We start from the raw sequence: 11,902 nt of genomic DNA, 5'->3' as shown, positions 1-11,902 counted from the left end.
CTCACCAGGGGTGCTGGTCGGATTCGCATTTATCGTCGAAACAGTGAGCGTTACTCCGAGACCTGTACTCGGGAGCTGGATTGATTTGGAGGTGGAGGGTCCGTCATGGTCTGGGGTGGTGTGAAACAGCATCATCGGACTGAGCTTGTGGTCATTGCAGGCAATCTCAACGCTGTGCGTTACAGGGAAGACACCCTCCTCCCTCATGTGGTACCCTTCCTGCAGGCTCTTCCTGACATGACCCTCCAGCATGGCAATGCCACCAGCCATACTGCTCTTTCTGTTTGTGATATCCTGCAAGACAGGAAGGTCAGTGTTCTTCCATGGCCAGCGAAGAGCCCGGATCTCAATCGCATTGAGCACGTCTGGGACCTGTTGGATCGGCGGGTGAGGGCTAGGGTCATTCCTCCAGAAATGTCTGGGAACTTGCAGGTGCCTTGGTGGAAGAGTGGGGTAACATCTCACAGCAAGAACTGGCAAATCTGGTGCAGTCCATGAGGAGGAGATGCACTGCAGTACTTAATGCAGCTGGTGGCCACACCAGATACTGACTGTTACTTTTGATTTTGACCTCCCCCTCCCCCTTTGTTCAGGGACACATTATTCAATTTCTGTTAGTCACATGTCTGTGGAACTTGTTCAATTTATGTCTCAGTTGTTGAATCTTTTTACATTCATACAAATATTTACACATTTTAAGTTTGATGAAAATGAACACAGTTTATTGTGCTGAGTTTAGTAGTGTGGGACCCCTGTCTGTGTCAGATCAGTTAGTCTACGTACCACTACGTTGGCAAGACATAAAACTACAGGAAATGTAGTTGTTTAATGTGAGAAGCTCAGCAATGTTAAGATTTTGAAAGTTGTGTACTGTACGCTCAGCATAACAGAAACAACCAGATATGTTACACGGAGCATTATGGGTACTGTAGTACATCATGGACTTACAGACAAGAGATAATTATGGGTACTGTGGTACATCATGGACATACAAACAACAGAGAATGATGGGTAGTGTAGTACATCATGGACATACAAACAACAGAGAATGATGGGTAGTGTAGTACATCATGGACTTACAGACAAGAGATAATTATGGGTACTGTGGTACATCATGGACATACAAACAACAGAGAATGATGGGTAGTGTAGTACATCATGGACTTACAGAAATGGCAGAGATGCAGATGTGGTAGAGTCTATCATCAGCTGTAGGGTCACATGGTGGGATTACTCTGCAAAGTAACATTCACAAACACAGACACACTGCATTATTACATTTACATTTAAGTCATTTAGCAGACGCTCTTATCCAGAGCGACTTACAAATTGGCATTATGGGTACTGTAGTTGTATTACAGCTGTATATAATGTCATGCTTCATGATAATGTTATAATTGTTCATAGGAACGCTATAATGCTTCATGGTAATGCTGTAATGATTCATAGTAATGCTATAAGGCTTCATTTAAATGCTATAATGCTTAATGGTAATTCTACAGTGCTTCATGGTGATGCTATAACGCAACATGGCAGTGCTATAATGCTTCATAGTAATGCTACAATGCTTCATAGTAGTACTATAATGCTTCATGGTAATGCTACATTGCCTCATAGTAAATCTACAATGCTTCAAAGTAATGCTATAATGCTTAACAGTAATGCTATAATGCTTAACAGTAATGCTATAATGCTTCATAGTAATGCTATAATGCTTAACAGTAATGCTATAATGCTTAACAGTAATGATATAATGCTTCATAGTAATGCTATAATGCTTCATAGTAATGCTATAATGCTTAATAGTAATGCTATAATGCGTCATGGTAATGCTATAATGCTTAATAGTAATGCTATAATGCTTAACAGTAATGCTATAATGCTTCATAGTAATGCTATAATGCTTAATAGTAATGCTATAATGCTTCATGGTAATGCTATAATGCTTAATAGTAATGCTATAATGCTTCATGGTAATGCTATAATGTTTCAGAGTAATGCTATATTGCTTCATAATAATGCTAAAATGCTTAATGGTAATGCTATACTATTCCATAGTAATGCTATAATGCTTCATAGTAATGCTTCATGTTGAGGCTACAACGATTCACAGTACTGCTGTAATGCTTCGTAGAATGGGTACTGTAGCAATAATCCTAATGCTTGGGATAGGTCTTCATAAAAAATCTTTGGTATTTCTGGGTCTTATAGTAATGCAGCAGTTATAGTAAAGCTACTGTAGCAGTAATGCTTGGACTAATGCCAGCAGTAATGGTGGGATAGATAGGATTTACTGGGCCTCGTAGTAAGCTAATGCTAGTAGAAATGCTAGCAAGGAATGCCAGGGATAATCGTGCATGATACGTAGGCCTAGAGGCTCATATTCATTAGGACACAGCATAGCAAAATCTTTTGCAACTGAAACTAAAATGAGCAATTCTTATTGGACAAGTTCAACTAGTCCCTCCCAGTCTGTTTTCTTCCATTTGTTCCCAATGAATGAGACACAGGCCTGCCAGAGCAGGGAGGTTTGGCTGACAGACGGAGGTGCTGTAGTGTCTGAGTAAAACATTCATATCTGTTGCGGAATATTTTTTGCTACACTGTGCCCTAATCAAAACAATCCAGGACAAAGAGCCTGCAGGTTGTTAGAGCAGGGACGTGTGATTGACAGCTGACTGACACGGACGATGCCGTATGTTAGTGTTACTAAACCAAGTGACTGTTACTAAACTAAACTATCAGCAGGTAACCTAGTGGTTAGACCTTTGGGCCAGTAACTGAAAGGTTGCTGGATCGAATCCCCGAGCTGACAAGGTAAAAATCTATCGTTCTGCCCTGAACAAGGCAGTTAACCCACTGTTCCTTGGGCGCTATTAGTTAACAACACTGATCACCTCCAAGCTTCAGCCAGGTCTACTGTCTGGCGCTATTAGTTAATAACACTGATCACCTCCAAGCTTCAGCCAGGTCTACTGTCTGGCACTATTAGTTAATAACACTGATCACCTCCAAGCTTCAGCCATGTCTACTGTCTGGTGCTATTAGTTAATAACACTGATTACCTCCAGGCTTCAGCCAGGTCTACTGTCTGGCGCTGTTAGTTAATAACACTGATCACCTCCAGGCTTCAGCCAGGTCTACTGTCTGGTGCTATTAGTTAATAACACTGATCACCTCCACACTTCAGCCAGGTCTACTGTCTGGTGCTATTAATTAATAACACTGATCACCTCCAGGCTTCAGCCAGGTCTACTGTCTGGTGCTATTAGTTAATAACACTGATCACCTCCACACTTCAGCCAGGTCTACTGTCTGGTGCTATTAATTAATAACACTGATCACCTCCAGGCTTCAGCCAGGTCTACTGTCTGGTGCTAGTAGTTAATAACACTGATCACCTCCACACTTCAGCCAGGTCTACTGTCTGGCGCTAGTAGTTAATAACACTGATCACCTCCAGGCTTCAGCCAGGTCTACTGTCTGGCGCTAGTAGTTAACAACACTGATCACCTCCAGGCTTCAGCCAGGTCTACTGTCTGGTGCTATTAGTTAATAACACTGATCACCTCCAGGCTTCAGCCAGGTCTACTGTCTGGTGCTATTAATTAATAACACTGATCACCTCCAGGCTTCAGCCAGGTCTACTGTCTGGTGCTATTAGTTAATAACACTGATCACCTCCAAGCTTCAGCCACGTCTACTGTCTGGAGATATTTGTGTTTCAGCCACATGTACTGTCTGGAGATATTATTTATGCACCTGAGGCAAATCTAGTTAAAGACTTGACCTTATTGAAGCAGTTCACCCAAATGAATGATTCAAACATTTAACCAAGGGTGTATGAAGGGTGTATAACCCCACACAAAAAGTGGAAGAGAACTATGAAACAACAAGAGGTAAATTCTCACATGGATGGGTCATCCAGAATGGTATAATACAGGTACTCCCATAGAGATGGTCATTGCTGTGTACTCACTTGACTGGGACCTTGGTGGACACTTTAAACATTGATACAACGAAAGGATTAGGGAGAGGATTTCACTGATAACCAAGTCACAAGCCCACAACAAGTAGTAGAGAACAACGAAACAACAATGTCTGGAACAACAGAGATTGTACAACTGTAATAATAAGAGTTCACAGTACTCACTCAGCTGGGACCTTGGTAGGCACAGGGTTCTCCATGTTCCAATCAGGGTAGTCATAGTAGTCTTTTGCTATGTCTTCAGTGGCACTCATCCTGCTGTCTGGCTCTAGTTCCCACAGATCCTATGGCCGATGAAAATATTCTAGAACACTGTATAGAACACTCTAGAATACGCTTGGAACTCTCCCGGGAACTCTCGGGAACACTCTCGGATCACCCTAGAACTCACTCTAGAACACGCTTGGAACTCTCCCGGGAACTCTCGGGAACACTCTCGGATCACCCTAGAACTCACTCTAGAACACGCTTGGAACTCTCCCGGGAACTCTCTGGAACACTCCCGGATAACCCTAGAACTCACTCTAGAACGGTATAACACTACTGTTCACCCAACTATCAGGTACTATGTAACTCAGCACAGGTCTCCTTTTGATCAAGAGGAAAAAAGTTTAGTCGTTTCTCCAAAAGTTTGGTGGTGTTTGCATTTCTGGCTGGTGTGATGTGGTGTGGTGCCCTCGTCGTACCCTGTGATTGGTCTCCTCTCTTTTGCTCTCTTTTGCTCTCTGTTCTTCTCTCTCGCCCTTCAGGTGCCTGGGTCCTCTGTGGGGCTGCAGTACTGTGATGTGACAGGTCCTTGCTGAGTGGCTCCTGGCTGCGAGGCTGCGGCTCCGTACTGCAGGCTGGGTCTGTCTGTCTGTCTATCTCACCCCCTTTTCTCAGTCCCACGCCACAACAGGCTTTTTTCAGACGAGGATTACCAACCAGACTGGGACACTGGGGAGAGAGAGGGGAGAGAGAGGGTGTGATAGAGAGAGAGAGAGAGAGAGAGAGAGAGAGAGAGAGAGAGAGAGAGAGAGAGAGAGAGAGAGAGAGAGAGAGAGAGAGAGAGAGAAGAGTGTGAAATTAAAGTAGGGACAGAAAGTTTCAGCAGCCAATCAGCTAATCTTCTGTCCCACCTGCAGCTTAGTGGGGTTAGAGATTCTTCCTGTGTGTTTGCCCGGGCTGGGTTATTACTGGATATCACATCAGTTATCAGTGTTCAATAAAGATCCCTGCCTTTCATCTCCTCATTCATACATCCTGACTGATGGAACATAGTGGCAGCAACAGACCGGGACAACCCTCCTGTACAGTTGCCTGTAACTAGGCTAGCAAAACTAGGCTAGATATTATAGGAAAATTAACCAGAATTGTAAAACCCTAACCCTATACAACCCTATACAACCTTAAACAACCCTATCGTTTTCTTTAACTGTTACTGACTGACCTGAGACTAGACCTGAGACTGACCTGTGACTAGACCTGTGACTAGACCTGTGACTGACCCGTGACTAGACCTGTGACTAGACCTGAGACTAGACCTGTGACTGACCTGTGACTAGACCTGTGACTAGACCTGTGACTGACCTGTGACTAGACCTGTGACTATACCTGTGACTAGACCTGTGACTGACCTGAGACTAGACCTGAGACTGACCTGTGACTAGACCTGTGACTAGACCTGTGACTGACCTGTGACTAGACCTGTGACTAGACCTGTGACTAGACCTGTGACTGACCTGAGACTAGACCTGTGACTAGACCTGTGACTAGACCTGTGACTAGACCTGTTATTAGACCTGTGACTAGACCTGAGACTAGACCTGTGACTAGACCTGAGACTAGACCTGTGACTAGACCTGTGACTAGACCTGAGACTAGACCTGTGACTAGACCTGTGACTAGACCTGTGACTAGACCTGTGACTAGACCTGTGACTGACCTGTGACTAGACCTGTTATTAGACCTGTGACTAGACCTGAGACTAGACCTGTGACTGACCTGTGACTACACCTGTGACTAGACCTGAGACTAGACCTGTGACTGACATGTGACTAGACCTGTGACTAGAACTGAGACTAGTCCTGTGACTCGACCTGTGACTGACCTGTTATTAGACCCGTGACTAGACCTGTGACTAGACCTGTGACTAGACCTGTGACTAGACCTGAGACTAGACCTGTGACTAGACCTGTGACTAGACCTGTTATTAGACCTGTGACTAGACCTGAGACTAGACCTGTGACTAGACCTGAGACTAGTCCTGTGACTAGACCTGAGACTAGACCTGTGACTGACCTGTGACTAGACCTGTTATTAGACCTGTGACTATAGACCTGAGACTAGACCTGTGACTGACCTGTGACTAGACCTGTTATTAGACCTGTGACTAGACCTGAGACTAGACCTGTGACTAGACCTGAGACTAGACCTGTGACTAGACCTGAGACTAGACCTGTGACTGACCTGTGACTAGACCTGTTATTAGACCTGTGACTAGACCTGAGACTAGACCTGTGACTGACCTGTGACTAGACCTGTTATTAGACCTGTGACTAGACCTGTGACTAGACCTGTGACTAGACCTGTGACTAGACCTGTGACTAGACCTGTTATTAGACCTGTGACTAGACCTGAGACTAGACCTGTGACTGACCTGTGACTAGAACTGTTATTAGACCTGTGACTAGACCTGTGACTAGACCTGTGACTAGACCTGTGACTAGACCTGTGACTAGACCTGTGACTGACCTGAGACTAGACCTGTGACTGACCTGTGACTAGACCTGTGACTAGACCTGTTATTAGACCTGTGACTAGACCTGTGACTAGCCCTGTTATTAGACCTGTGACTAGACCTGTGACTAGACCTGTGACTAGCCCTGAGACTAGACCTGTGACTAGACCTGAGACTAGACCTGTGACTAGACCTGAGACTAGACCTGTGACTGACCTGTGACTAGACCTGTGACTAGACCTGAGACTAGACCTGTGACTAGACCTGAGACTGACCTGTGACTAGACCTGTGACTAGACCTGAGACTGACCTGTGACTAGACCTGTGACTGACCTGTGACTAGACCTGTTATTAGACCTGTGACTAGACCTGTGACTAGACCTGAGACTAGACCTGTGACTGACATGTGACTGACCTGTGACTAGACCTGAGACTAGACCTGTGACTGACCTGTGACTAGACCTGTTATTAGACCTGAGACTAGACCTGTTATTATACCTGTGACTAGACCTGTGACTAGACCTGAGACTAGACCTGTTATTAGACCTGAGACTAGACCTGTTATTAGACCTGTGACTAGACCTGAGACTAGACCTGTGACTAGACCTGTGACTAGACCTGTGACTAGACCTGTTATTAGACCTGAGACTAGACCTGTGACTAGACCTGTTATTAGACCTGAGACTAGACCTGAGACTGACCTGTGACTGACCTGAGACTGACCTGTGACTGACCTGTGACTAAACCTGTGACTGACCTGTGACTAGACCTGTGACTAGACCTGAGACTAGACCTGTGACTGACCTGTTATTAGACCTGTGACTAGACCTGTTATTAGACCTGTGACTAGACCTGTGACTAGAACTGTGACTGACCTGTGACTAGACCTGTTATTAGACCTGTGACTAGACCTGTGACTAGACCTGTGACTAGACCTGTGACTAGACCTGTGACTGACCTGTTATTAGACCTGTGACTAGATCTGTGACTGACCTGAGACTAGACCTGTTATTAGACCTGTGACTAGACCTGAGACTAGACCTGTGACTAGACCTGAGACTAGACCTGTTATTAGACCTGAGACTAGACCTGTTATTAGACCTGTGACTAGACCTGAGACTAGACCTATGACTAGACCTGTGACTAGACCTGTGACTAGACCTGTTATTAGACCTGAGACTAGACCTGTGACTAGACCTGTTATTAGACCTGAGACTAGACCTGAGACTGACCTGTGACTGACCTGAGACTGACCTGTGACTGACCTGTGACTAGACCTGTGACTGACCTGTGACTAGACCTGTGACTAGACCTGAGACTAGACCTGTGACTGACCTGTTATTAGACCTGTTATTAGACCTGTGACTAGACCTGTGACTGACCTGTTATTAGACCTGTGACTAGACCTGTGACTAGACCTGAGACTAGACCTGAGACTAGACCTGTGACTAGACCTGTGACTAGACCTGTGACTGACCTGTGACTGACCTGTGACTGACCTGTGACTAGACCTGTGACTGACCTGTGACTGACCTGTGACTGACCTGTGACTGACCTGAGACTAGACCTGTGACTGACCTGTGACTAGACCTGTTATTAGACCTGAGACTAGACCTGAGACTAGACCTGTGACTAGACCTGTGACTAGACCTGTGACTGACCTGTGACTGACCTGTGACTAGACCTGTGACTGACCTGTGACTGACCTGTGACTGACCTGAGACTCGACCTGTGACTGACCTGTGACTAGACCTGTTATTAGACCTGAGACTAGACCTGTGACTGACCTGTGACTAGACCTGTGACTAGACCTGTGACTAGACCTGAGACTAGACCTGTGACTGACCTGTGACTGACCTGAGACTAGACCTGTGACTAGACCTGAGACTAGACCTGTGACTGACCTGTGACTGACCTGTGACTGACCTGTGACTAGACCTGAGACTAGACCTGTGACTGACCTGTGACTGACCTGAGACTAGACCTGAGACTAGACCTGTGACTGACCTGTGACTGACCTGTGACTAGACCTGAGACTAGACCTGTGACTAGACCTGAGACTAGACCTGTGACTAGACCTGAGACTAGACCTGTGACTAGACCTGAGACTAGACCTGTGACTAGACCTGAGACTAGACCTGTGACTAGACCTGAGACTAGACCTGTGACTAGACCTGAGACTAGACCTGAGACTAGACCTGTGACTAGACCTGTGACTAGACCTGTGACTGACCTGAGACTAGACCTGTGACTAGACCTGAGACTAGACCTGTGACTAGACCTGAGACTAGACCTGTGACTAGACCTGAGACTAGACCTGTGACTAGACCTGTGACTAGACCTGTGACTAGACCTGTGACTAGACCTGTGACTAGACCTGTGACTAGACCTGTGACTAGACCTGTGACTGACCTGAGACTGAATGTTACTGACCTGTAGCTGGTAGAGAGTTGTATGGTGAAATGAGAAGGGAGGGATGAGAGAGACAGAGGACAGGTGGATAGACATTTATAAACCCCATCGTGACAGGGACTGTGTGGGTAGTTTAATGTTCCATAGTGATAACATTAATGACTAACACTGTGGGGTTTCCTCTCTGTCACAGACAGGGTCATTATCTCTCTCTGTGTAAGGTTACCTTCCTACCAAGCCTGGATGAGTCCAACTAGAATGTGTCAGACAGCAACACAACCTGAGACCACACACATTATAGGGAAACAGGGCATCACACACACACACACACACACACACACACACACACACACACACACACACACACACACACACACACACACACACACACACACACACACACACACACACACACACACACACACACACACACACACACACACACACACACACACACACACACACACACACACACACGTAACATGGCACGTTCACCATCAAGGAGGAGTTCCATGTATTAAATGATCGCAGTTCTTTAATCTACATCAGATAAACATTTACAAAAAGTTTTACATACAGGCTCATACAGGAACCCCTGTTCTCGTCGTGACACAGACTGTGTGTCCACTTCAACCTGTGTAGATGAAGGGGAGGAGACATGTTAAAGAATAATAGTGTCTTCCACATATAACCCTGTGAATCAAAGAGGTGGTTTTGGGGGGGCTGCCTTAACCAAAGTCCACATCGTCGGTGCCTGGGGAGAAGTTGTGTGGGGGCTCAGGGCAGAACGGAGGATTTAAAACAAGCAACCTTTTGGTTATTGCCCCATATGCTCTAATCGCCAGGGCTACCTGCCAACTGACTGAGATTAAGACTGTAGCTTTTGTTTCCACACTGCAGTCTTTGTACATTGTAGTGGTCTTTGTACACGTGAAGGACATTGGACATTGTGGGGAAGTTCGATACAGAGTGTAGTACATTGGATTTACAAAGACGAAGGATCAACCGAAGAACCAATTCAGTTGCTAATTTTAGGACATTTTTCTGCAAATCAGTTTGTTGTAAAACTATGAAGGGTTTTGAAGGTAGAACGTATGCTGGTCCAGTACAAAGACTATTAAGGGTCAGCAGAAGATGGGAACTACTTCAGGATCTCATTGTAAACCATTTCAGGGAGAATTACTAGAGAAAGAAGGAAACAGTAGACTGATTTATTGGAGGTGGAGGGGAATGTGTCCTCTACCTTGGAGGTGGAGGGGGATGTTTCCTCTACCTTGGAGGTGGAGGAGGATGTTTCCTCTACCTTGGAGGTGGAGGGGGATGTTTCCTCTACCTTGGAGGTGGAGGGGGATGTTTCCTCTATCTTGGAGGTGGAGGTGGAGGGGGATGTTTCCTCTACCTTGGAGGTGGAGGTTGAGGGGGATGTTTCCTCTACCTTGGAGGTGGAGGGGGATGTTTCCTCTACCTTGGAGGTGGAGGGGGATGTTTCCTCTACCTTGGAGGTGGAGGGGGATGTTCCCTCTACCTTGGAGGTGGAGGGGGATGTTTCCTCTACCTTGGAGGTGGAGGGGGATGTTTCCTCTACCTTGGAGGGGGATGTTCCTTCTACCTTGGAGGTGGAGGGGGATGTTTCCTCTACCTTGGAGGTGGAGGGGGATGTTCCCTCTACCTTGGAGGTGGAGGGGGATGTTTCCTCTACCTTGGAGATGGAGGGGGATGTTTCCTCTACCTTGGAGGTGGAGGGGATGTTTTTCTCTACCTTGGAGGTGGAGGGGGATGTTTCCTCTACCTTGGAGGTGGAGGGGGATGTTCCCTCTACCTTGGAGGTGGAGGGGGATGTTTCCTCTACCTTGGAGGTGGAGGGGGATGTTTCCTCTTCCTTGGAGGTAGAGTTGGAGGGGGATGTTTCCTCTACCTTGGAGGTGGAGGGGGATGTTTCCTCTACCTTGGAGGTGGAGGGGGATGTTCCCTCTACCTTGGAGGTGGAGGGGGATGTTTCCTCTACCTTGGAGATGGAGGGGGATGTTTCCTCTACCTTGGAGGTAGAGTTGGAGGGGGATGTTTCCTCTACCTTGGAGGTGGAGGGGGATGTTGCCTCTGGACTTGGAGGGGAGGGGGATGTTGCCTCTGGACTTGTAGGTGGAAGGGTATGTTGCCTCTGGACTTGGAGGGGAGGGGGATATTGCCTCTACCTTGTAGTTGGAAGGGTATGTTGCCTCTGGACTTTTGGGATTGATTGACACAAAATCAGCAAATTTTCCCACCAGCGGTGTATTTCTATCAGACTGAGGATTAAAGGCGTTATGAAGTAGTGCACATCTGTCATGTGTGCTCCCTCTTCGGCTCCCTCTTCGGCTTCCTCTTCGGCTCCCTCTTCATCACCAGGCTGCTCGTTATGGCGCACACCTGTCCCCATCATTACGTGGACCTGCGCATCACCAGACTCACCTGGACTCCACCACTTCCCTGATTATGTAACATTAATGTTACCTTTATTCATTAATATATTCACTCCCTGAACTTGCTTCCTGACTCGCAGCGCACGTCGTTACAGAATAACGCCTCACCTAAGGGAAGCATCAGAGAGTGGTGTTTTTGTGTGTCAGGTAGATTGACGTTGGGTCTGGGAGCCGCTACAGGCTTTCATGCCTCAGCCAGATCGCCAGGCTCCCCTACCTCCACCGCTCGCCAGGCTCCCCTGCCTCAGCCGGCACGTCGGGCTTTCATGCCTTCTTCGGATCGCCAGGCTCCCCTGTGTCCACTGGCTCGTCAGGCTCTCGTGC

General features: G+C 46.7%; 1 long non-coding RNA gene across 1 annotated transcript; it reads right to left on the bottom strand.

Moving 5' to 3' along the window:
* Positions 1-1,168: 1,168 nt before the first annotated feature.
* On the bottom strand, positions 1,169-9,723 carry LOC124029026. The gene is made up of 3 exons (XR_006837704.1): positions 9,697-9,723; positions 4,154-4,924; positions 1,169-1,235 (listed from the first exon to the last, which is right to left on the bottom strand). It is a non-coding gene; the product is annotated as an uncharacterized LOC124029026 (long non-coding RNA).
* Positions 9,724-11,902: the final 2,179 nt, after the last annotated feature.

The sequence above is a fragment of the Oncorhynchus gorbuscha genome, unplaced genomic scaffold (genome assembly GCF_021184085.1).
Source record: "Oncorhynchus gorbuscha isolate QuinsamMale2020 ecotype Even-year unplaced genomic scaffold, OgorEven_v1.0 Un_scaffold_5267, whole genome shotgun sequence".
NCBI classification, from domain to species: Eukaryota; Metazoa; Chordata; class Actinopteri; order Salmoniformes; family Salmonidae; genus Oncorhynchus; species Oncorhynchus gorbuscha.
Note: the sequence above shows the minus strand (reverse complement) of the source record. Positions and strands in the feature narration are given on the sequence as shown.